The sequence below is a fragment of the Rhagoletis zephyria genome, unplaced genomic scaffold (assembly GCF_001687245.7).
Source record: "Rhagoletis zephyria isolate East Lansing unplaced genomic scaffold, Rhagoletis_zephyria_1.1 Rzeph_scaffold_00473, whole genome shotgun sequence".
Classification (NCBI taxonomy): domain Eukaryota; kingdom Metazoa; phylum Arthropoda; class Insecta; order Diptera; family Tephritidae; genus Rhagoletis; species Rhagoletis zephyria.
Window position 1 is genome coordinate 193,951 of NW_016157557.1, and position 26,362 is coordinate 220,312.

General features: G+C 38.5%; 1 protein-coding gene across 12 annotated transcripts in view; it reads right to left on the minus strand.

Annotated features, from left to right (window-relative positions):
- Nucleotides 1-26,362, minus strand: part of Socs16D (Suppressor of Cytokine Signaling at 16D) — a 202,203-nt gene that overhangs the window by 154,986 nt on the left and 20,855 nt on the right. For 2 of the 12 annotated variants that reach the window (XM_017611882.1, XM_017611893.1), the window contains exon 2: nucleotides 16,499-16,555. The exons of 9 other annotated variants lie outside the window; for them this stretch is intronic. The gene's annotated coding sequence lies outside the window, so the exon portion shown is untranslated. Of the gene's footprint in view, nucleotides 1-2,204; nucleotides 2,394-2,629; nucleotides 2,738-16,498; nucleotides 16,556-26,362 lie in introns of those variants that run through there. One more of the 12 variants, XM_017611881.1, reaches the window with a different exon arrangement.

Here is a 26,362-nt window from a genome sequence, read left to right on the forward strand (position 1 = left end):
TTAAAACTAGAACATTGGTATTTATATTGACTAAGGGGTAAATAGGTGACCGCAACAAGTCACTTTAACTTTAGCTGAANTCGCAAGTTGGTAAATTTCCGGTGACTTGTGGTAAAACTAGAACATTGGTATTTATATTGACTAAGGGGTAAATAGGTGACCGCAACAAGTCACTTTAACTTTAGCTGAGACCATGTTATTGATACCTGATACTTGGGCTTGTATCCTTTTTGTGGGCAGATTAATCCTACGCTTAAGCCTTTCAGCCATAAAAGAGCACTCTGTACCGGAATCTATAAGCGCGCGTGTCGAAAAAGTAGCATTATTAAAAAATATGTTCACACGCGCGGTTCCTAATAAAATCTCTTTATTCGTATTAGCGAAACAAGATTTAACATTGCTCTTGCTCTCGCAGAAGTGGACGCAAAGTTATCCATGGGGTCTAATTGGTTCGTTTGAACGGCTGAGAACGGTGCGCCTGTCTGCCTATGGCAAATGCTAAAATTGTAAGAGCTAGTGCACCTCGACACGGTATGTCTTGAAGATAGTCAGGTAACGCAACTGTTGTTCTTCACGAACACTATCCTATGGGATGACGAAAGCTTGTGGAACTTCTGGCAATTTTTTAATTTCTGCTCATTACATTCACACAATTTGCATACAACCTTCGTCATACATACTTTGAAGGATTTAAATTTTTTCTGCGAAGTTTCATAAGGATGTTTAACATTATGTTGCTTAAAAATTCTGGAATGGATAGCACCTTTTATATCTGACACGGTTTCAAGTGTTTGGAACCTGTTAGAGAGAAATTTGTCCATATCATGCCATATCCGTTTTATCCTCTATTGTTTGCTCCCAAAATGCTAAAGTGCTCTCAGGTAATTTAGTCGAGCAGAGGTATGTGATAATTGCATCCCAGTTTGAGATGACAATTTGATGATATTTTAAGGACGCGATGCAATTATTTATATCTCGGTGCAATTTTTTAATGAAACTGCAGCACTCATTCTCTATCGCCTGTAGATTAAACAGAATCTTTAACTGAGTGTTCACCAAAATGCGCTTATTTTCATATCTATCGCTCAAGTTTTTCCGCGCTATGAAGGAGCCTTCATTAGTGAGTGAGCATTTTTGAACGATTTCTTTGGCCACGCCCTGGGTTTTTTGGTTGAGGTGGAATAATTTTTCAGACGGGGTAAGGCGCTTATTCAAGATGTAGATGGCCGTGAACATATCTCGGAATGTTGGCCAAGAAAGATAGTCGCCCGTGAACACTTCTTTATCGCAAGGGGTTAGGTGGATATTGTGTTCCCGATCGGACTGATCCTCCACATCTCTTTCACTCTTAACTAAATGTTCGTGAAGATCTGCCAGCGTAACAGCTTTTATATTTAGCTTTCGTGGCAGATACTGCTTTAGCTTCTGACTTATGTGAATTTAAATACTCATCGTAAGCTAACTTTACCTTACGCCACATAGCTTTTAGTTCCCCTTGTTGAATAGCAAGAGTATATTTGGTATGGTCTGTCAGGGGAACGCTATTGTAATCTGATTTGAACTCAGTTACTGCGTCTGCCAGCCGAATATAGGTATCCATATATTATTTAATGAAATAAAGAAAAGCCAATACGAAATGACCTTTAAAAACTTTTCGAAATTACCAAGCAGAGCAAAAAAATACCACCACAATCCTAAGAGGCAACACAAGAATTTAAGTGCAATTGTACACGTATCAAATTATTTATTTGTTTTACTATGTATGTATATGTATGTATTTGCAGCTTCTATATTTACAGGCAATTCAAACTCGCCACCCAAATCACCAGTGTTCAACTTTAATATAAGAAATAAATGAATCCGAAAATAATTGCAACGCGTTAGAGGTGATTTTGTGTACCCGGTATTCCTGTGATAAAGGTGATTAATATTTGTGAAAGAAGGTATGGAGCCAAACAGTGCAACCAAGAGTGCAAATCAAAGGTGCGTGCGTGCACTTAGCTGTTTAACACATATGTACGTTCGTATGTACACTGTTCACTGTATATTGAATCACGACACCGAACAAATATACACAGGATTAATTACATAATTAGACGTTGTCCATAAAATCATTCGTGGGTTTTTATCTAACGTGGTATTTTCACGTGTGTGTTATATATACGTATGTGTATGTGCAATGGAAATGTCAACCACGTACATACCTTGTTAGCTCCGGGTCTGATGAACCGTGTGGTAAGGTGCTCTGTTGTATGATTGATAGTGGCAGCAAGTGTGTTGGTGAGCTCCTGCTATTGTGGCAAGGTGATATATTTTAGGCGTGTGGCTGTGTGTTGGTTCTCCGGTTGTGCTGTCAGTGTTCTGTTATGGAAAAAGTTCTCCGGTGGAGGTGACTGTATTTAGAATATTTCGTCGGTTATTTTTGCTCCCGGCGAAAATGGACCATGTGCAAAGTTGCAAGATAATGTGTGCTTGATAGCTTAGCGCTCGCAGTATTTGCACCAATGCGCAATGAAATAAATCAAAAAAATTAAAATGAAACAAATTAGTGTTTCGTAAAAATATAAATGGTTTATTATACAGTTGATAAATTCACTAGGTATGCCTTTACAGTATATTGGAATATTACCTTAAACCATTCTGGTGGGATGTGATGGCTGGCGTCGCTCGTCGATGATCTTCAGAAAAGAAGTGCCCCGATGATCTCAGTAAATTAAACTCAAACTCCATACAGTAACTATTAGAAGGGGAAACTTAACGATGGTAAATTTGGCGGGAAACGTCTATCAGATTTCTGATTATTTCCTAATACATACATTTGCATACATGTGTGCGTATATAAATAAGCATTAGGGGGGTCCGTCTTGTATTGTTTGGTTTAGGCTACAGGCCTAAACAATGCTTAATGTTCAATTTTAAGATTTCTTAACACTCGTTCGTTTGATACCTATATTTTAAAATTTCATGTAACTTATGTATAATTAAACTAAATGCAACTTTCAAAAGAGGCGGCAACTCTCTTATAAATTATTTTCGAACTAAAATTTCCTTAAATATTTTTCGTCTTTCGTTAATATATAAATACTTAACGTAACTGATAAATTAAGTTGAAATTTAATTAAACACGTGGCAACCCTCCTAAATATAGTTGTGATATAAAGGATTTTAAACTCATTTCCATTGACAACCATCGTTTAGTAATTCATTAAATTAATTTGTTAAATAATTTTAATTTAACCTTTTAAAGTGGGGCAACCCTCAAACACATAAAAAATATTCTATTGTCAAACTAATTATTTCTTAAATCTATTTCATTTGACATCCATTTTTAATATTTCATATAATGTGGGTATGAAATAATTTAATTCGACTTCTCGAATAGATGACAACCCTCTTCAAAACATTTCCAAACTACTACCTTCTTAAACCTCTTTTGTCTGACACCCATATAGTGATACCTTATTCACTTAACAAATGCCTTTAACTAAATTTTTTAGATTTTAAATTTTTAAACATGTGGCAACCCTCCTACACAAGTTGAGATATTAAGCCTTTTCAAACCCATTTCGATTGATACCCATATTGTAACAATTGATTTAACTTCTTGAATAATTTGAACTTATTTTCTTAACAGGTGGCAACTCTTTTCGAAAAAGTAAAACCTTATGAACATCCACACCGAAAGCCTTTTAATTTCACACCACACTTTTGAAAATCGAACGAATGGTGCGGATCTGAGGGCATTGATTATTAATTATTGAGTTTAATTAATTAACAGGTGGCAACTCTTTTCGAAAAAAGTAAAACCTTACTGCACATCTACAGCCCAAGCTCTTTAATTTGACACCTAATTTTTTAAAATCGAACGAACCGTGCAGATCTGATGACCTGGATAAAAAAATCCCTTCGCGTATTATATATATAGCTGATCACAAAAGAGCATTACTAAAACATGCTTTCTTTACATATTGAGGAAAATAAAGTTAAAAAGAACTAAAGATATTTATTTACAATTTTAATAACCGCGAAAAAGATGTAAGCGACAATATTACCTATTTTCACTTTTTGACAGATATCGATAGTTTATAGTCATACTCATCATCTGTGAAAATGTTGTAGCTACGGAAAGTTCCGTTACGAAGTTAAGGTGAAAGAAATTTTAATATAAGCGCCAACTCCGTTTTGTTTACTTTTTGTTTGATACCGGCATGCCGCTTACATTAAAATTTTCTATTTAAAATTTACCCTGTTTGCACAAAATATTCATAATTAAGAAGTATTCAAATGTTGTAACGCACAAAAAGGAAACTTGTGCATATACAGTGACTCAAACAAGTGACCACGTGTTGATTTTTTGTAAGCATTCGGCATGTTTTTCAACTTAATTTTGAAATGAAAACTTCTTTAGCGGCGGGAGTAATTTGAAACTCGATGAAACGAAAAACGAGACAGCAAAAACAATACATACATATTTGTTCATAGAATTCAAGCGAAGTATCGAGGTTAAATTCAGGAGATTTCGTTTTTGTTTTATTAGCTTTGTAATGATTGATACTGTATTTCAAAGATATATTCATCCCATCTAAACTAAAGTATTTATTTCATATTTTAGTTACCATAAGCCACTCGTCTCCTTTCTGGAAATTTGAGCATGAGTCTAATAAGAACAAGATGAAAATTAAAAAATTTAAAACGAAAAATTATAAAACCTTATCAACTTCGTACCAATATTATAACAAACAAACGCATTGGCCTCACTCTCCCGTATTTTAATTTTATGAGGCTTTAATAAAAATCATAAAAGTAAAAGTTTCAAACTTTATAAAAAATTTAGGAAAATTTAACAAATTTCCACCAAAGTTTCAAAACTACAAAGTTTTTAATCTGAATTTTTAGAAGATCCTTGGGTATGGAGTTTTATATCATATACATACAATTTTAGCGCAATGAAGAGCACTGTTTTCTATAATATAAGCATAAATATAAATATGTTTGTATATATTATAGGAATGAATTTCTTCCGGCGTGTATAGTTGCTTCCGCCATTTTCGCACATAATTTATGCAGTTATGCAGGTGGTTAACTATTCCGTCTAGATCTGAACAAACAAACCAAAACATCTTGAAAAATATTGTGAATATAAACAGAATAACACGTGGTCACTTCTTTTAGTCACTGTATATGTACATGTTTCCTTTTTGGACGTTGCAAATACCTTGAAAAAATAAAGTCAATCAAATATTGTCAAATTTTCTTGATGATGACTTCAGACTGAAGTCGATATATCGGCAAATAAAAACGAATGCAAAATCAAAAATTGTGTTTTGATTTTCATGTGGCCTTGAGCTCGAAAAATATACAATATTGTTTGAAAAAATAAAAATATACGAATGCGCGCGTATCGTCGTTCTGCACAATTGCGTAACTGACATTTTTTGCAAAAATTGGATTTGCTCACACAGGCTCCTGAAATATACTAGCCTGAAAAGATATTGCTTTATAAAAGAGAGGATCATTTTGAAATATGAGTGTTTTTACTCTCCAGAAAATAATTTACGCAACTTAACATACGCGGTTTTGCTTTTTGTTGATACGCGGTTTTGCACTTTAAACGACGATATGTGTAAACGCCAATCTATTAACATTAGTTATTATTACTACGGTCACCGATTTTGGCAGGGCAGTACCGATTTTGAAAAACTTGTCCCGATGTATATTTTTTAAAAGTCGGGACTTCCATATTCGCGATTTTCCATACTGGTACCGATTCAGTTCCGATTTTCAGTCATTTATTAAGACTCTCTTTACTCTGGCCCAGAAATAATTTTTCGTTATCGCAAAGGACATAGAATATAAGGGAGCTATAAATATAGCCAGCATCCTCATATATAATATAATAATATAATTAATGAAATTATAAAAAGTAATACTAATGCCCTCAAAAAAATCGTGGATATGAAAAACAAAGACTGCAGGTAGAGTGGCGAAAATATAAATAGGNCTACGGTCACCGATTTTGGCAGGGCAGTACCGATTTTGAAAAACTTGTCCCGATGTATATTTTTTAAAAGTCGGGACTTCCATATTCGCGATTTTCCATACTGGTACCGATTCAGTTCCGATTTTCAGTCATTTATTAAGACTCTCTTTACTCTGGCCCAGAAATAATTTTTCGTTATCACAAAGGACATAGAATATAAGGGAGCTATAAATATAGCCAGCATCCTCATATATAATATAATAATATAATTAATGAAATTATAAAAAGTAATACTAATGCCCTCAAAAAAATCGTGGATATGAAAAACAAAGACTGCAGGTAGAGTGGCGAAAATATAAATAGGGAAGAGACACTTTAGCTTTCGATTATTTAATGTTTATTACATTTTATGAGACTGTGGCCCCCTATCTTACAAAGATCATGAAGTCAAAATTTCAAACGGTGCACAGTGGTCGGAGAAGACATGTTTTACGTGAAAAATTGNGGAAGAGACACTTTAGCTTTCGATTATTTAATGTTTATTACATTTTATGAAACTGTGGCCCCCTATCTTACAAAGATCATGAAGTCAAAATTTCAAACGGTGCACAGTGGTCGGAGAAGACATGTTTTACGTGAAAAATTTGAAGGGATGTTCTTCTTCTTCTTTATTGGCACTGAAACCGCCTAAGCGATTTTGGCCGAGTCCAAAACAGCACGCCAGTCCTTTCTCTTCTGTGCCAACTGACGCAAATTGGAAATGCCAAGTGAAGCCAAGTCCTTCTCCACCTGGTCTTTCCAACGCAGAGGAGGCCTTCCTCTTCCTCTGTTACCAGCACCGCGGCCCGCGTTGAATACTTTCAGAGCAGGAGCGTTTCTGTCCATTCGAACGACATGGTCAAGGCAGCGGAGCCGCTGAATTTTAATTCGCTGCACTATGTCTATATCGTTGTAAAGCTCATACAGCTCATCGTTAAATCGTCTGTGGTATTCGCCATCGCAAACGCGTAAAGGTCCGTAAATCTTTCGCAGAATCTTTCTCTTGAAAACTCCAAGAGCCACTTCATCAGATGTTTTCATTGTCCATACCTCCGCGCCATACACCTGCACAGGTATGATGAGTGACTTATAGAGTGTGATCTTTGTACGACGAGAGAGGACTTTACTTCTCAATTGCCTACTCAGTCCAAAGTAGCACTTGTTGCCAAGAGCGATTCTCCGTTACATTTCAAGGCTGACATTATTATTGTGTTAATGCTGGTTCCCAAATAAGCGAAGTCGTCTACTTTCTTAAATTTGTAACTGCCAACAGTTACGTGTGTGCCAAGACGCGTATGCTCGGGCTGTTTGTGTGATGACAGGAGATAATTCGTTTTGTCCTCGTTCACCACCAGACCATTCGTTTTACTTCTCTATCCAACCCCGAGAAGGCAGAACAGACGCAGCCCTCGTTTTTACCGATAAAATCGATGTCGTCGGTATACGCCTGCAATTGTACGCTCTTGTAAAGTATTGTGCCAGAGCGGTTCAGTTCTGCAACTCTTATTATCTTCTCCAACATTACATAAAATAAATAACACGAAAGGGAGCCACTTTGTCTGGAACCTCGATTGGTATCAAACGGCTCGGAGAGGTCCTTCCCAATTCTGGCAGAGCTGATGGTATTGCTCCACGTCATTTTACACAGCCGTATTAGTTTCGCGGGGATACCAAATTCTGGCAAATTTTTTTTTAGTTTTACTGTTATTTCAACATATTTGGATTAAAAGAAAAATACTGATAAAAATAAAAATAAAATTTCATAAGAACAGGGTTGAAATCTTGAAATTCCTGCCCGTATTTTGTTTGTAAGTCAAATATGAGTGGCATTGTGCTACTGTGATAGCACGGCCGAGTAATCATAGCCAACTTATGTACAGTAGTCGAAAAAATTATAGCCACACCAAATTTTGACAAGTTTTAAAATATTATTTTTGTTGTTATTTAATTTCGGTTAGTTTTTTATAGTTCGTTCTTTACCAACATCAGTAGTTTAAAGGCAGTGTCACACGATTGGGTATTTGCCAAAATTTGGTGTAAATCGTATCCCAATTGTTTGAACACCCAAAATATTTTTCACTATCCCAATCACGAAAATTAATTTATTGAAATTTCATTCAATAGAACATCGCTGTATTGTACCAATCTTTTGACTACAAAAAAAAATTGTCCCATTTTTTTTTACCAATAGCCCAATATAAAAATTTACAAATCTGTACAAATGTACCAATCGAGTGACACTGCCTTAAAAATTTATGCAATGGAATGTGCCACCACCGGTAGCGGTAAGGCTTCGTGTATTTTCGGCAATCTTTTTTTTTGTTTGGCTTTCAAGTCAGCCCATATCTTGAAAAAAAATAAAATAAAATGAAATTCAATGCCAGTAAAATGGAAATAGTCTGCAAGCATTTATCTACCACATACAATTTATGCACATATGCTTACTTTCTTCCATTCGACGGCCGTTCTTGTAGGTGGACCATGAGAATCAATTTTCGTCATAATTTCCTCCCACCGCTATTCTACCCTTCCTCGATCAGATCCAAACACTGCAACACCTCTGGCCAGGTCAGGATTTCCCTCCATTTCTTTTACCAGTACTTCAAATTGAGTGGTTGTAGTTTTTTCAGCGCTACAAGCATAAATATTTATATATTTCCTTAAACCAAGTTATATTTTTTATTTTCTTACTTTTCCTGGCAGAACCCTCCATCTTAACGATCACTAATAACCTTTCGTCTATTTTCAACGATTGTCGTCTCACTTTCGTCTTCTATTCGCCTTAAAAAATTCCAAACTAGACGAAAACTACGTAACGATCAGATGTTTTCGTGCTGCCAGACGATTTCGACTTACATACTACCAACACAGGAACGAAACGTCTGGCAGACGAAACGAACGTTCGGATCGAGATACATGATTACGCTGTATTAGTAGAATATGCGTCGTTTACTTGGACGATATTCTTATATTCAGCACTACAAAACAAGAACATGTAGACAACATTGTGAACATTTTCGAAAGATTAAGACAGCATAACCTACGAATGCAAATCGCAAATGCAACTTCTTCGCCACGACCACATAATATTTGGGGCACATTTTAACTAAAANATGCAACTTCTTCGCCACGACCACATAATATTTGGGGCACATTTTAACTACGGAAGGAGTCAAGCCGAACCCCACTAAAGTGGAGCAATTCAAAAAATTAAGCTGCTGCAAACAGCAAAACACATAAAGTCATTTCTATGCGCAACTGGGTATTACCGTAAATTCTTAAGTGTCCAGGCGAGCCCCGCCGCACCTACTTGCAAAACGTTTAACTTGTTCGAAACATCTATTTGAAATTGAAATTGTAATTTGAAATTGAAATTGTAATTTGAAATTGAAATTGTAATTTGAAATTGAAATTGTAATTTGAAATTGAAATTGTAAATTTAATACCACAAATGAATCACCATTGTATGGCAACGCCGGTGTCAGCAGAAATTCAGCACTTTTGACAGTAGCTTACAGACGCCGCGCTGCATGTGTAGGTGTGCAAATACATAAATACCGGCGGTGCCTAATTTTATCCGGTTTGCTATTAAATCACACAAAACCTTTCTACGCATGAATTTAAAGTGTTATACGTATTGAAGCGTCCAATAAAATTTATGTATATGCATAAATCGAGAACTTGCACAATTTCGAGTCCTTATTGTCAAAACCAAAAGGTTCCGTGTATCGCTCGAGTGACTGCGGTTGCTATAGTGCGGAGCGTTATATTTTAACTATTCAAGACGCCTCTCCGTTCATTAAGGGGCCATAAATAGCCTACTGACCAATCGTCAGCGACTCTGCCATCCGTCGAGTGCACGCCCACGATCGACTCCCCAGCGCCAACGAGACAACCGCCAACGAGCAAGTCGTTCCACCAGACACCTGCCGCTCCACCAGACATCTGCCGATCCACCAGCCGTTTGCAAATACCTCCGCCGCCCGCCAGTCTAAGCAGTCAACCCGATACTGAAGTATGCGGACTTTCAAAAGAAATACGAAATCGTAACAGATGCAAGCGATTACGCTATGGGAGCTGTATTACTGCAAGCAGGTCATCCGATATGCTATGCAAGTAGAACTTTGAATGACCACGAGAAGTATTCAACTACGGAAAAGGAACTTCTTGCCATAGTATGGGCAGTCAACTACTTAACATAGGGTCTTTATAGTAGTAAATTCGATTTACTCATGGACCATCAACCACTCAAGTGGGTACGAACGAAATATAGAGGAAAGGACATTAACCCAAGATTGCAAAGATGGATACTGCAAATTAGGGGAATACAACAGTAATATTGTGTTATGTGACCCTTAAGTCGTTGCTTCCAGATGTGCTTGCACTGCCTGCCTGCAGCTGTGGCGTGTGCACTGGCTTACATGCCGGAGCTTCAGTCTGGGGAGGGGTTCAATAGGGACCTAACAAGATATTTAGTCTTGCACACTAAGGAAAACTACGACCAAGTCTAATTACTACCATCCCCCTATGCCTGGAATACCCCAAGCTGTGCAGCACGTTCGTACGTTTGCGCGCTGCTCTTTACCCACCCTACCATGGCTTTAAAGGTATTCAAAGTTAACAAAAGCCCCATCGGACCACCTACACTTCCTTCGAAATTAGACCATTAAGTTTACTCTAAACAATCATCATGATAACCATTTATTATTTAAATTCAACTCATAATAAAAAATGATATAATACATATAGGATAATCTTAATACTAGAAATTCTTAAATTATTGGACTTCAAATTCTTCAAATTAGGTTTATTTTATTACTAAAATTTTTCTTTGGGTCTAGTTTAAGCTAAATACCCTAACCTACCTCAACAATGTATATACAGTGACGGGCAAAACTGTAACATGGTGTAACACTTTTTACTTCAGCCATCGCTATCTTTCCAAGTTCTAACGACTTTCATACTTTTGTTTTATATTCTTGTTGGTACATCCCTACTCCCTCTCTCATAAAGATTTGAAGACAATGCAACAACAATAAAAAAACCAGCAGACAAAAATGTAAATTAAGGCAGATGTTACAGTTTTACACTCACTCCCAGTTTTGCATTTAATAGATTTACTGCGGCAAGGCGGGACCGCACGAAAAGTGGCAAACAATTTTGGAATTTGCTACTTGAAAATGTTAATACTGAGAAAAAATATAGCCTAAAGTGTTCCCAAGGACAAAGGAAGTCTGTCAAAAAATATTACGATACGATATCTTGTGAACTTAGCAGCAAGTAGCGATGCAGCCACTATTACAGATGCGCTTAAGGTATTAAACTTTAATGCAAATCAATAGACAGCGAGGCGAAGAATTGCCAAATTGAGCGCAAAGGCATTATAAAGAAGAAAAAAACAAATTTGATCATAATACATGTGCGAGTGTGGCAGCGTTTCGCTGCATCGCACGAAACCCGAACCGTTGCCTATTGGGATATGTTAGGCCGTTCAGAGTGCAATAAAAAACATATTTTTAAGTTTCAATTGAAGGTTATTTGGTCTGACAAGACTAAATTAATCGCTTTCAATCAGATCGCCGGGCATGGTATTGGATCAAAAACCCAAATTAACCCATGCGCATCATGTAAGGCAAACTGTGAATCACAGTGGTAGGATCTTAATTGTTTGGGGTTGTATTTAAAAAATTTTGTTGGTCCGTTAGTACGCATAATGCGTAAGGAACAGTATCTGTTCATATTTCAACAAAATTTGCAAGATGTAGTCGAAAAAATTAGAGTTTCTGCTGAAAAATCACTCAAAACACACTGCATATGTTCGCAAAGCCTGGATACAAAAGCAAAAATTTGCTAATTTGAAATGACCTCCACAATCCGCGGACATGAATCTCATCGAGAATTTGCGAAATCAACTAAAAGCACAGCTTAATAAGTATCAAAGTCCGTAAAATCGAGTACATGAGCTGTGAAAGCAAACTAAGGATATACCTCCAGAATTTTTACAAAGATAAAAATAAGGTAAGCCAAATCGCATCCAGGAACTGAAACAAGTAAAATAGTATTGAACATTGTGTTTTTTTTTTCGTGAAAATTGTTAAAAAGTTCTTAAAAATATATGAGTGCAAAACTGTAACATCTGCCTTAATTTACATTTTTGTCTGCTGGTTTTTTTATTGTTGTTGCATTGACTTCAAATCATTATGAGAGAGGGAGTAGGGATGTACCAACAAGAATATACAACAAAAGTATGAAAGTCGTTAGAACTTGGAAAGATAGCGATGGCTGAAGTAAAAAGTGTTACACCATGTTACAGTTTTGCCCGTCACTGTATGTACATAGGTACATGTATTTATGTGGTCATTGACCCGGAGATATTTATGTGGGATTGGGTCCGAGTAGACGGCAACACTGACGGTAGTCCTTAAATATAGGCAACCCTACTGACCGAATTTAACGAACGCACGCCAATGATGGCTGACCTAACTGTAGCCAAAGAACATAAAATCGTTACGTTGTCGACCGTCGCCGCGTGAGTGCCTGCCTGCCTGCCAACCGTTCTACGTAGCATACACATGTAAGGAATCTGTGTATTTGTGAAAGTCAAATAAAAGTAAAGTTATAGCAGAAAACCCACTCGGTATCCTACAAAAGTGGTGTAAGAAGAGGGACTGAACAGCGCCAGCAAGCGCACGTGCAAAAACTTTTAAATTGTTCAAAAAGTGTAATACATACACATGTACATACGTACATAGTGGAAAAGTTCGCAAATAAAGACTAGCGAAGGAATAAACTTTGCGGAGGTTAAAAGTGGCAAAATTGTGCAAATAGTTTTTGAAAGTCACAAAATAGCATAATTTTGCGGAAAATAAATCTACTTCGCAGAAAATTTGCAATAACGGTATCCGTGGCAGAGGCAAGGCAGCGGTAACGGTAGCTAAGTCCCGCATATATATACATAAGTATATAAGCAAGCACAGGCGCATTAACGCAAGCCGATACTTCGTTGGCAGAGGCGACAACAGAGCTGAACAGCGCTGCAGCTGCGCAATCAAAGCGGCGAAATATTCGAAGTTGCATGAAACCAGAAGAGTTCGACTGAAGTGAAGTACTATGCAGAAGTAGTTGCATTGAAGAGTACGAAATAGTCGAAGTTGTATCCAGAGCTGCAACAGGAGCAGTCGAAAGTTGTTGCATCGAACCTGCATTGGGTGTTGCGGTCGATGTTGTAGCCAAGTAGTGGCTAGAAAAGCAGGAAGTTGGTGTTTTCTCGAACGGCTGAAGTGGAGGTTGCAGTTGGAGGTTGGAAGATGAACAGAGGTCGAACAAATCAACGCATTTCGTACAGGCTAGCAGCACAGTGGAGCGAAGCTAAGTAAAATTAATTTGAAATTGTTTAGTTTGTAGACGCTTTTATAATTTCATGTGTATTCATTGTATTGATCACTAAATCAATTAATCAACTGTACTTTGTATGTTAGTGTAAAACAATTCTTTTTCATATTTTGGGATTACAAGCACAACGCAAAATTGCGAAAATTTTAAACAAAGAGCATATGTAAACTTTTAGACTGTCGACGGTGCAGTATATTCCTAATCTGTTTAGTGTGCATTTTGAGAAAAAAAAAAAAGAATTTAATAACAATAAATATATATATAAAATTTGTAAACCCAATACTTAGAATTATCATACGGTACAGGCATATCGGCGGCACAGAATATTTTATCGGAAAACCTAACTAGTTTTGTAAAATATTTTATTTTGCACCTGTTCTGAAGCACTTTGTAAGTGGTAAGGGTCGACAATGGAGCGAAGCGAAATTCTAGCATTGAATGTAGTAGGGCTAAAGCAAAGGTTGTTGGAGTTAGGGTTGGCTACTACGGGACGTAAGGTCACGCTACAGGACCGACTACTTGAGCACTTCGGCCTGAATGCCGATAGCGAAGATGATGACACTAGTGGTGATGTCGATGCAGCTTCCGTTTATGATAACGCTGGTTCGTCCCCATCAAGGGCAATGCCAAATAGCTTTCATGAGCGTACCTGCTTCACATTGCGCGATATAGAAGACTCGTTGACGTCTTTCAGTGGGTCGGGTCAGCCGCAGGTTGAGGAATGGCTGGAAGATTTCCAGCAAAACGGTACCGCAGTTAATTGGAACGGGCTCCAAAAATTTATATATGCTAAACAGCTGCTGAAAGGGGCCGCCAAAATTTTTATACGCAGTCAGCGCCATGTCACCGACTGGGACTCCTTGAGGCAAGCACTGATATCGGAATTTGGAGCTAAGGTATCGTCGTTAGAGGTGCATCGCATGTTACGGAACCGCTGTAAGCACAACAACGAGGACCTTAAAAAATACCTCTACTCCTTGATGGAGATCGGGAAACCAGTGAAGCTGGACGATATGAGTCTCATTGAGTACTTTATCGATGGCATCCCCGACTCGAAACAAAATAAGATTAACTTGTATCAAGCCAAAACCGTAGCGGAACTCAAGAAGCATATATGAAAAGGTGCGGTCTAACCGCCAGCAAGCGACTACCTCGAATCCAAATCAGCTGACCGTCAGAAGCAGAATTTCTGTCAACCCCAATGCACGCGTTAAGGAGGCAAGAAGGTGCTTTAAGTGTGGAAGCACTTCTCATCTGGCCAAGGACTGTCGCGGATCGTTTAAATGTTTCAGGTGCGGGCAACCAGGGCACCGAGCTGCTGACTGTAGAAGCGCTCCAGCCGCTATCAAAAGGAGAGCCACAATGCCAATACTCTAGGAGACGATATACGCGGCAGGATAGGAGAATCGGGCAGATGCATCTTCGTAGACGTTAAGCGGAACCATATAACATTCTCCGCTCTAGTCGATGTGACCTGTGCTTACTGCGGTATGACACCTTGCTCATGCTTGATAGTGATATTGAATTGGTCGGCGATCGACGTCGTCTGGTAGGAGTAGGGAAAGGCGGGCTAACAACATTAGGTAGTTTCACTAGAGCGTTTATCATCGACGATATGGAGTTGGAAATCACGTTTCATGTGACCAGGGAACGCGACATGAAGTATGCAGCAGTGATCGGTAACGACATCCTGAAACAGGTAACATTAATCGTTCACGAGGATCTAGTGGAATTTAAGCCGAAAATGAAGACATCAGAAGAAACCAGCAACAACGCGGTAGCAACTATCGAAACAGAACCTGCATAAAGATCCCATTAAGGAACTGATTGTCGTGCCTGAGTCGATGGAGGAAGAAATTATCAAAGTCGCTCATAACCAGGGTCATTTCTCAACGAAAAGGACGCAAAAAGCAGTCGAGAAGACTTTCTACATCCCACAGTTGTCTACGAAAGCGGCGAAAATAGTGAAGAGCTGCACTCGACGTTGCGGAGAGCAAGTCAGGGAGGATGGAGGGTTATCTGGCGCCAATAAGCAAAGAAGATAGGCCACTAGGGACCTACCACATCGACCATCTGGGGCCAATGGAAATGACGTCGAAGCGATATAGTGACATCTTCGTTGTAGTGGACGCCTTCTCAAAGTTTGTGTGGCTCTACGCATCAAAAACCACGGCATAAACCAGTTGAAGTGGCAGGCGGCGACGTTTGGGAATCCAAAACGCATCATCTCGGATCGCGGCGCGGCTTTTACTTCGAATTCCTTCAGAGAATACGCCGTCGAGCCACCAAGCGTGTCATCATTCGAGCCGAATGATCGGTCAGGAGGGCCGAATGTGGGATTGGGTCCGAGTAGACGGCAACACTGACGTTAGTCCTTAAATATAGGCAACCCTACTGACCGAATTTAACGAACGCACGCCAATGATGGCTGACCTAACTGTAGCCAAAGAACATAAAATCGTTACGTTGTCGACCGTCGCCGCGTGAGTGCCTGCCTGCCTGCCAACCGTTCTACGTAGCATAGACATGTAAGGAATCTGTGTATTTGTGAATGTCAAATAAAAGTAAAGTTATAGCAGAAAACCCACTCGGTATCCTACATTTATATGTCACACACAAATTCTCTGTGCAAACGTAAATATGTGCGTATGTAGGTTTATCTACAATGTATGTACATGAGAACCGAGAATAGCAAATGNTATATATATATATATATATATATATATATATATATATATATATATATATATATATATATATATACGTATAAATGTACCTTTATTAATGGGCGAGTACACAAGTAACAAAAAAAACTGATCCCTTGGGAGTTGCTATAGTTAACATACATTCATATGTATATAGTTACCTTCGTAGGAACATATGTACACATGTATGTATATAGAACCAAATTTAATAGGCAAATATGAAGTAACAAAATTCCAGATGAGCTTCACAACGAAAGTGAGAAAATTAAAATTCTGATTCTACTCTTTGTACATATGTATATGTATATATATATTTGTATATATGCATGCAAAACAAAAACAGTAGCGCATAGAAAAATACGTATCAATAAAATGCACTCACTTTGATGGTCACGCCGTCCCACGAAGCGAAGAAGGCCTCCCTGCTTGTATGTGGCTGCTGTGAATAATTGTGGGGTGGTAGTTGGTTTTGGTTAATTATACATAGGATTTAATCAGTAAATTGAAAAAGAAATAATAACAATATTCTCTTTACTACGCAAAATATTAATGGAACTTAGTTCGCACTATATTTTGGTAATCCACTATAAAATTACAGAGCGCGGTGTAACAACAAAAAAAAGAGTATTAAAGCGCGCTCATTTGGATAACAAAAAAAAATACAAAATTAGCAGATCGCAATTAATCGGTGAGCACTTAGTGTTTGAGAGGGAAAATATGAAAAGGTAAACATACGAAAAAGTAGGAATTTATGTTGAGACAGGTTAGGTTACCATGTGGACTCAGCACATGGTACTTAAGAATAAAAAAAAACCTGCTTATTTAACATTATATTAGGTTCGTTCGCGTAGCTGTTAATTGTTCATGGTTAACCAAAACTTACAAGTTTTTGCGTTCGCGTACGCAAAAAACTTGCAAAGTAGGGGAAATTGAGAGAGCAAAGTGACATTTCATTTTGAGGGGAAGCTGCTGGATTCTGCTGGAAAAATTTTTGCCAACAGCAATTTGCCAACAGGAAAACAGCTGATCAAAAACAGCTGGTTGGCATTTACGCAAATCACAAAATTGAATTTGATGGTTTGGAAGTTAAAAATTACAAAATGCGACTAATTAAACTTGTAAGAAGTAAGTAGTTATTTGTTTAATCAATAAACTGTGCCAGGATGCCACTTTGTAATGAGTTTTCGTACGTTTTAAATTTTACACTTTTGAATGTAAACAAAAATTATATCAGCTGTTCGTCTAACTTGCAAGTTTCTGCAAATTTTCTGTTCGCGTACTATTTTGGATATTTCTCTCCTGTGAGCGAACAGATGACATTTCGCCGGAATTTGGCAGTTGGTTGGTTTCTGTTGGAGATCTTAAACGAACGCACCTATTATAGTACATAAGTATGTACACCCTTTGTGTGACAAACAAATGTAAATGTGAAAGGTAAGTAAAAAAACGAAGGAAAACAGATTATAAGGCAATTACTTGTTATGAATATAACTTCAAATTAAAATTTTGGATTTAATTCTATTTAGATAAAAAAGGAATAACTAAGGGTAAGTGAAATTAGAATGGTAAGTATTGTATACTGTCATATATGTACTATTAATTCTTTTGTGATTCTTTGAAGTGCAATCACTGTCTTCTTTTGTTCCTTATCTTTTTAATTTTGTACCGCAGGCTGAACTTCGAAAGCAAAGAAGCTGTTGGAAGCTAGGGTTTTCAGTTATTATGTACTTCACATATAATAACTTTGCTTAGGATGAATTTAAATGACCTGGATTTGGCGATGAAGAAAAAAACATGTCTTATAAAGAACACAATTCCTTCAGGTCAATTGGCGGGCCTATATCTAGTTGTCCCTATACAAAATTGTGCGGTATATCCCATTGGAATGCAGGTTTCCTGTCGACTGTTGACGATGATTGGGTTATGGTAGGAGTGGTTATACACTGGCGGCCAGGTGGAAGCGGGTCTTTGCCTTAGGTACTACACTTTTAGTATGGTGATTCACATTCACGGCTAAATGTAGTAATTCCACACAAAGATGTAGCTCGCCAAGTTAATGTACGCGGAATGTGGTGATTTATTAATTTCTGAAAAATGGTGATTTTTAGTTGCTTGGAAAATTGTGTATTTCTTGATATGTATATATGTATATATCGCGACTTGATAAAGATAATTAAGGAAAATCTTACCAATTCATGCCAAAATGACTGATGATGAGTACGAAAAAAAAAGATTTATTGTGCACTTGCACTCAGTAAACACTTTAGTTAGCACTCACTTAAAATATATTTCTAATCGACTTAATGTGGTCGGCTCCGTGGTCACAAAGGGAAAGAATGAATATTGTATGCGGAAATTGATCCTAAGCCGGATAATCAAAAATATTTATCGATATCTTTGCTAACTTAGATCAGGTGATTGTGGAGATGCCCGGAAGGAGGTTTTGAGTGTAGCTGTGTTTAATACTACAGGGTGGTGGACTTTAAGAAAATGCGAAAAGTAAAGCGGAAGTTGCGGAGCGAAATCGAATGCCTAAAGAACAATCTTTTAACGCAAACAACACTAGTCTGTTTTGTACTCACGGTACACAACCCCCCACCTAAAGTGTTGGTGCGGTGTGTATTTTGCTTTTGTTCTTTTGGATATCCTTACGGTGATAAATCCCATGCTTTCCTGTGCTGTCATCTTGTAACTCATATAAGCAATTGCCCTTTAGTGCAACCACTTTAGCCTTAACGAATTTTGGGGCAAACTTTGCGCAGACTTTCTTAGAGGCATCACTCAAAACAAAATTTCTTCTATATACATAGACTCCTATCTTAAAAGTTTCCGCAGAACTTCGCAAATTATAACGTCTTGCCGACACCTCGAACGCTTTTTTAATGTTTTCGGCTATCGACGATCGTATCAATTCTAGCTTATCGGTTCGGACTAGAATATGGTCGTCGAGGGCTCCGAGCCTTCGTAGTAACCCATATTCGTCAGCGTGAGACGGCATCTGCTGGCCGAAAAGGGCATAGTATGGCGTGCATCCTATAGACTGATGGTGAGAACTTCGTAGAGCCTCTGCGATACTTGGCAAGTGTTTGTCCCACAAAGTTTGGTCTTCTTTTAAATAGGCCCTTATACCCGCAATAATTGATCAGTTAAGTCGCTCGCTCGCATTCCCTTGCGGGCTGTACAAGGCGGTATAAACATGCTTAATCCCACGTTCAGCGAGGAAACTGTTGAATTGGGAGGATTTAAATTGTTTCCCGTTATCACTCAAGATGATTTCGGGTGTTCCGAAAACACTAAAAACATGTTCTCGCAGGAAATCACAAATGCCTGGAGTATTAAAATTTTTAATTGCTTTAAATAGAGGAAACTTAGTAAAATGATCGAGAACAATGAAAATGCCTATGTTTCCTTTCTTTGACCGCGGGTAGGGACCTAGGAAATCGACGTATAGTTTCTGAAAGGGACGCTGAACTGTATATTGTGCGGACATAGGCGGACGTAGTGTTGCATTTGGCGCTTTGCTTCGGTGACAAGTTTCGCATTGCCCAACATATTCTTTGACGTCAACCGTCATAAAAAAAAGTAAAAGTAAAAGTTCATACGTAAGCGCTCTAAAGTCTTTGCGATTCCGCCATGGCATTTGCTTGGCTGACAGTGGGCGTTCTCTATGACCTGTCGAATCAAGGTTTTTGGAATCCATAGCTTCCAGTTGTAAATCTCTCGCGCTGGGTTACCGTCGGGATGCTCTGTTCTTTTATATATACGATCGTCAGGTGCAGGTCAGGTAGGCGATTTTTATTCTCACGGATTTTTATTCATTCGGACGATTCTATATCAACTAACGGACGGACTGCTAACTCATTAATTTCTTCAAAGTTTTGACGCGATAAGCTATCCGGTACTACATTCTGTGAACCTCTTCGGTGCTCTATGTTGAACCTAAATCACTGCAGTTTTAAAGACCATCGCGCTAGTCTGCTGGATAGGTCTGTCTGACGCATCAGCCACTGCAGACTAACGTGATCGGTGACAATGGTCAAATCTTGCCCCTCAACATAAGCTCTGAATTTCTTTAAGCTGAGGCTAGCTGCAAGGCACTCCAGCTCAGTCACACTGTAGTTACCTTGAGCCTTATTAAGTTTATGCGAAAAATAGGCAATTGGGACTTCGATTCCATCTTCATTTTTCTGTGATAAAACCGCACCAACTCCAAGTTTGGAGGCGTCACATTGTATAAATGGCTTTTCATAGTTCGGACTAGCTAAAACGGGAGCTGAACATAACATTTGTTTTAAGGTGTCAAACGATTTCTGGGCTTCTTCGTTCCAAGCAAATTTTTCATTTCTTCAACAAGTTTGTCAAAGGGGTTGTAATAATTGCAAAATTATCAACAAACCGGCGGTACCAACCGGCCATTCCAAGGAAGCGCCTGAGTTGCTTCACATTGGTTGGTACTGGGTAGTTCGTCACGGCGGAAATCTTATCTGGGTGTGTTCGCAAGATTCCGTTACCCACAATATACCCTAGATATCTTACCTCCTTGATGCAAAACCTGCTCTTTTCAATATTTATCGTCAAGCCAGCTTTTCTTAACTGATGGGCAACTTCTGAAAGGACGGACATATGACTGTCAAAATCTTCTGACAGTATAAGGAGGTCGTCTAAGTAAACGAAGACCTGGTTCTTTAACTGGGGTGGAATGACGCGATCCATCAAGCGGCAAAGTGCTTGAGGGGCGTTGCATAAGCCGAATGGCATTACGCAATAGCGGTACAACGGACGATTGGGGACTGTAAAACATGTGTAATCTCTAGAGTTTTCGGACAGAGGAATTAGCCAAAAGGCTCGACGCAGATCTAGTGAGCTTATGTATTTAGCCTTTGGTATTCTACTAATATACCATCAATATGTGGTAGGGGATATGCGTCCTTAACGGTAACGCTATTTATTTTCCTAGAATCAAGACACAGACGGACTTTATTTGGCTTTTTCACTAGCACGACCGGACTGGACCTTGGACTATTAGGAGACTCTTCGATTACACCTAACTTTAACATTTCATCGATTTCTGCGTGAACTAATTTTTCTACTGCGGGGGATATGGGAAAATATCTTTGCTTTATCGGACGGACATTCGGCTGGAGTTCGATCATATACTCCATGAGGGATGTTTTCCCTAAACCTTCCCTTTCGTAACTTGGGAATCTATTTTTAACGGTTGTAAGTTGTCGTTGTTGATCATCACTTAAGACAAGGGCATTATCTTCACGTTCTACATCAAGGGCAATTTCGGATATAATGTGAGGCGCTATTTGGAATTTCATCCAGAAATCTACCCCCAGAATAACTTGTTGGGACATACTCGGAATTACAAAGAATGCTATGGTCTCGCGTTTACCTTCGAACCTTACTGGCAAATCTATGACACCAAAAACTACTTGTTTATTTCCGTCTGCAGTGCATACAGAAGTTTTGTGCTCACGCAATTGTTTCTGTTCGCAAACTAGTTTTGCTAGCGACGATCCTAAACAGGACACTTGTGCTCCACTATCTAAAAGTCCTAGATATTCAAAGTCTAGCAATTCAATTTTTGCATAAGGTCTTAAATCTGATGTCTTTTTTTCAATAGAGCACACAACTCTCTTCATGCATTTGCGTTTGGCTTTAACAATTTGCCAAAACTTTTTCAAACGGACGGCCGAACGACTAACATGCGATGGTGCATTATGATCATTATTAAAAATACGGTCTCTAATTATATTATAATTCTGCAGACGAACGTTATACGGTACGATTTTATGAACAGGCGGACTGGTTTTCGATGATACATCAGGGCGTATGATTGAAGGTGCGCAATCATTGGTATTGACACTACACATGTCAGGGCGTATTGGTAACTGGGTTGTTATTCGCTTCTCTGGTCTTTGCGAGAGCTCTGTTTCGAAGCCTCGCTCGTTTTCGAGTTTCCCGAACAGGATTCGCATTTGGGTCGGTAAACGTCAGGCTTGCCACAGCCATAGCAAAATATGGTCCTGTCCTCCAAACAATCAAGGTACCTGTGTCTTTCACCTCGACAGTTCCAGCAGACCACTTTGTTATTTAATTTCCGAACTTCGTCTATCTCGTTTTCTACAAAGTCTTGTGGATCGTTTTCATACTGAAGCTCATTAGCATAACGTCGTGGATTATGTCGTAAATTTGCAGCGGGCAGCGCATAGCTGGTCTTGCTAATTTCATTCGCAAGGCTTTCGCCTTTCAAACAGAGTTTGCGCAACTCTGCAAGCGAACTAATGGGGACGTACAGCAATTGCTGTCGAACACGAGGTCTTAGATTATGCTGCAGTATCTCGACTAATTCTGTTTCCGTTAAAGGAGTTTGTAAAGGTTCTGCTAGTTTTAGTACAGCGTTCCTAAACTCGTAGAAACTCTCACTAGGTCCCTGTTTCCTTCCGCGAATCTGCTCTTTATGCTCGAAATCGCTTTTATGCTGTTGGAAACTTGTTCTCAGTGCTTGACAAAGCGATGGCCAGGTTACGCGTTCTACCGAGCGGCGATATCTCCAATACCAATCTTTGGCATCGTTAGTAAAGAGGCTTTGGACATGCTCACAGAGTAGATTAAAATTACCCCCGAGTGTATCTATCACCTGACATTCTATTCTGTGGAGAAAACTGTCAACGGATATACGAGGTGACCCGTCGAACTTTATATCGCAACTCAAAATGAGTTGCGCTATGCTGCCCAAATTAGGAACACCGGTCGTATCACTAAAACGTAGCTGATCAACTGCTCTGTAAAAATTTTGAGAAGAACTATTCGGTAAGTTCGGAATATCTCTTGGCCAAACTGGGGTCGAATTATTTTGCGGTAGGTTCGGAGGGATATTATTAGGAACAGGGCTAACGTTGGGTACAGGTGGGGCTACTGGAGGATTTTGATTTGGTGCGTTCAAATTTAGTCGGCCCAATACATTCACGAGTGTGGATTCTAGTCTTTGCTCTATCAACTGGGAAACGCGATTCTCCAAGTCTGCAAATAAGGTAGCTTGTCGGGCAGATATTACCGCGGACACGAGGTTCCTAACTCTACTTTCCTCTTCATTGTTGCTAATTTGTCCTGGATTGGTAACAGGAAGGCTTGCCGCACCTTCGCAAGATGAGACGTTCTCCGGAATACTTGAGTGCGTATCTATCTCCCTATTCCCTGTCTGCAGAGCAGATCGTGACCGCGTACGCCTACCTGTGTTTTGGGGGAATTCTTTGCTTGTACATTTAGCACGACACTCAGGACACGAGGTGTTCATCTTAAGCCAATTTAGAAGGCGTGGCCTATGGAAGCTGTGGGAACAAGCAGTGGTCAATACATCCTCACGTTCAGAAAGGATTTCCCTGTAAATCGTACAAACATTGGCCTGTTGAGGTATATGTCCACTACTTTGCTGAACCGACATTATTATTGAAAGCGGAGAGAAACAAAATAATTAAACACCGGGGTGCGTCGACTCCAGAAATAAGTCGCCAATTAATCGAGCCAAAAGAGTAATTTACAACGCCCAAAAGGAAGTACAAAAATTCATCGAATTATAAAAAAACATTAAATTTTTATTTAGCACTATATATACATACGGGTGTATACACATACATATATATTCGATCTATGTGTACACACCATATATAAATGCACAAACAAATAATATAAAAATATAACAAGTATTTCTAAACAGGTTTAATACGAAAATAAATGTAAGGATAATAGAAAAACTTTCTTAACCCCTGAATCTTCAACATCAAAATTAATAAGTCTGCAACAAAAAAAATCATTCCTCAAATCAACAAAATACTGGTCTATTTCTCCGGTTGTGTGGTGATCTTAGTTCGCTAGGGTATTTAAATTCAATTAGGTGGTAGGTGCTTGAGGCTTGGCGCATCGAGAAAAAAAAATTGACAACAAAAAAAAAATAATATAACCAAACCAGAAAACATCTCGAAGTGGAATTTGAGACTAACGAATCCTTAAAGCCTTTTCAAAACAAAATTGTTGCTAATTTCGCAATCGGTTAGCTAGCTGACATGTAGTCGAGCTACAACTGAATTTCCGGAAAGTTTATTAACCTAAACTTGAAAAAAAATCGAAAATTCGTAAACAAAATAAAATGCCAAACAGTTCATATATGTATATACCTAACCTTTAGCGGTCAGTTCTGTAGATATAAAGCCTTTAGGAATCTGCTATTCCGGCGTGTGACATGGCATACAAATATATAATCATTAACAACGAAACAATCTGTGTTCTAATTGAACGGGTCAAAACAACTGGCATATATGTAGCTGCACGCTTCGAAATTCCAATGTTCAATGTAAATATTACAAATTATATATAAAAAAAAAATAAAAGCTATATATATAATCAAGTAAAAATTCGGATGGACTATAATATTCCAAGAGGGAATATCTCAAGGGGCCACAAAGCATTAGGGCTACTCGAAGTACACCACAGGTCATCATATGTGGACCCCACGTTGGGCGCCATTTCTGTTATGTGACCCTTAAGTCGTTGCTTCCAGATGTGCTTGCATTGCCTGCCTGCAACTGTGGCGTGTGCACTGGCTTACATGCCGGAGCTTCAGTCTGGGGAGGGGTTCAATACACTGTTGCAAACCAAGCCTACATCAATCGACCTAGGGACCTAACAAGATATTTAGTCTTGCACACTAAGGAAAACTACCACCAAGTCTAATTACTACCATCCCCCTATGCCTGGAATACCCCAAGCTGTGCAGCACGTTCGTACGTTTGCGCGCTGCTCTTTACCCACCCTACCATGGCTTTAAAGGTATTCAAAGTTAACAAAAGCCCCATCGGACCACCTACACTTCCTTCGAAATTAGACCATTAAGTTTACTCTAAACAATCATCATGATAACCATTTATTATTTAAATTCAACTCATAATAAAAAATGATATAATACATATAGGATAATCTTAATACTAGAAATTCTTAAATGATTGGATTTCAAATTCTTCAAATTAGGTTTATTTAATTACTAAAATTTTTCTTTGGGTCTAGTTTAAGCTAAATACCCTAACCTACCTCAACAATGTATATATGTACATAGGTACATGTATTTATGTGGTCATTGACCCGGAGATATTTATATGTCACACAAAAATTCTCTGTTCAAACGTAAATATGTGCTAGTTAGCGTAACAGAAAATACACTACTGCACCGATGACATCATCCAATGTATGATACAGAATCAGTAGTTTACATAAAAGATTCCTATTGAACATTATCAGCAACCAAAACATTCCTATTGAAGATTATCAGCAACCAAAACATTGTCAGCAAATAAAAGATTGAACATTATCAGCAACCAAAACATTCCTATTGAAGATTATCAGCAACCAATAAACAAAAGAAACCAGAGCCTATAAATAGAGGATTAAGCATAGAAATAAGTTAGTCTTCTATTATACTGAAGCATATGAACTTCAGGTTAGAATTGATTTAAGTACATCTTGGTACCAATAAAATTATATTTATTTATGTACATCGAGAGTATGAATTTAACTGGGGGCTCAATAAGTGAATAATAAAAGGAACTCCTAAAAAATCAAATTCCACACGTCCTGAAAAAGAGGACAAGGAGAACCAAAAATAAAACTGGACCGCTTCCGAAAAAAGCGATTACAAGTGTTTGATCAAGGCAGAGGAATCATTATGGAAGCAAGGGTAGTAACCTTGGAACAAGCTTATGCCGCTGTAGAAGCCCAATTAGCCCAACTGCAGCAAGCGCAAGTACCTGAAATCGAAGAATTCCAACCGATAATTCCCAGGATAAACAATGCAAATGAAATAAATTTGAGACTATTCGAACGGCTACCAGTGTTCAACGGAGACACATCCAAATACAGGACATGGAGGGCAACCATCATATCAGCACCTTTTGCATAGAACACCTTTCTGCGTAGGCGGCCTTCGGCCGCACTTAGGGATTATAACCCTCAGGCAGTAGAATTCTCCTTTCTGTGTTGCCAAAGAAAAGGGGCAAACACCTTTCTGCGTAGGCGGCCTTCGGCCGCACTTAGGGATTATAACCCTCACTACGTAGAATTCTCCTTTCTGTGTTGCCGGAAGAGGGGAATATGACCCCAAGCCCCCTACTATTTATTTTTATCTGAACAAAAGAACCTTATCGATTTTTCCTTTTAATCGTATTTTCTTTTGGTCTTGCTTTCCACTCTT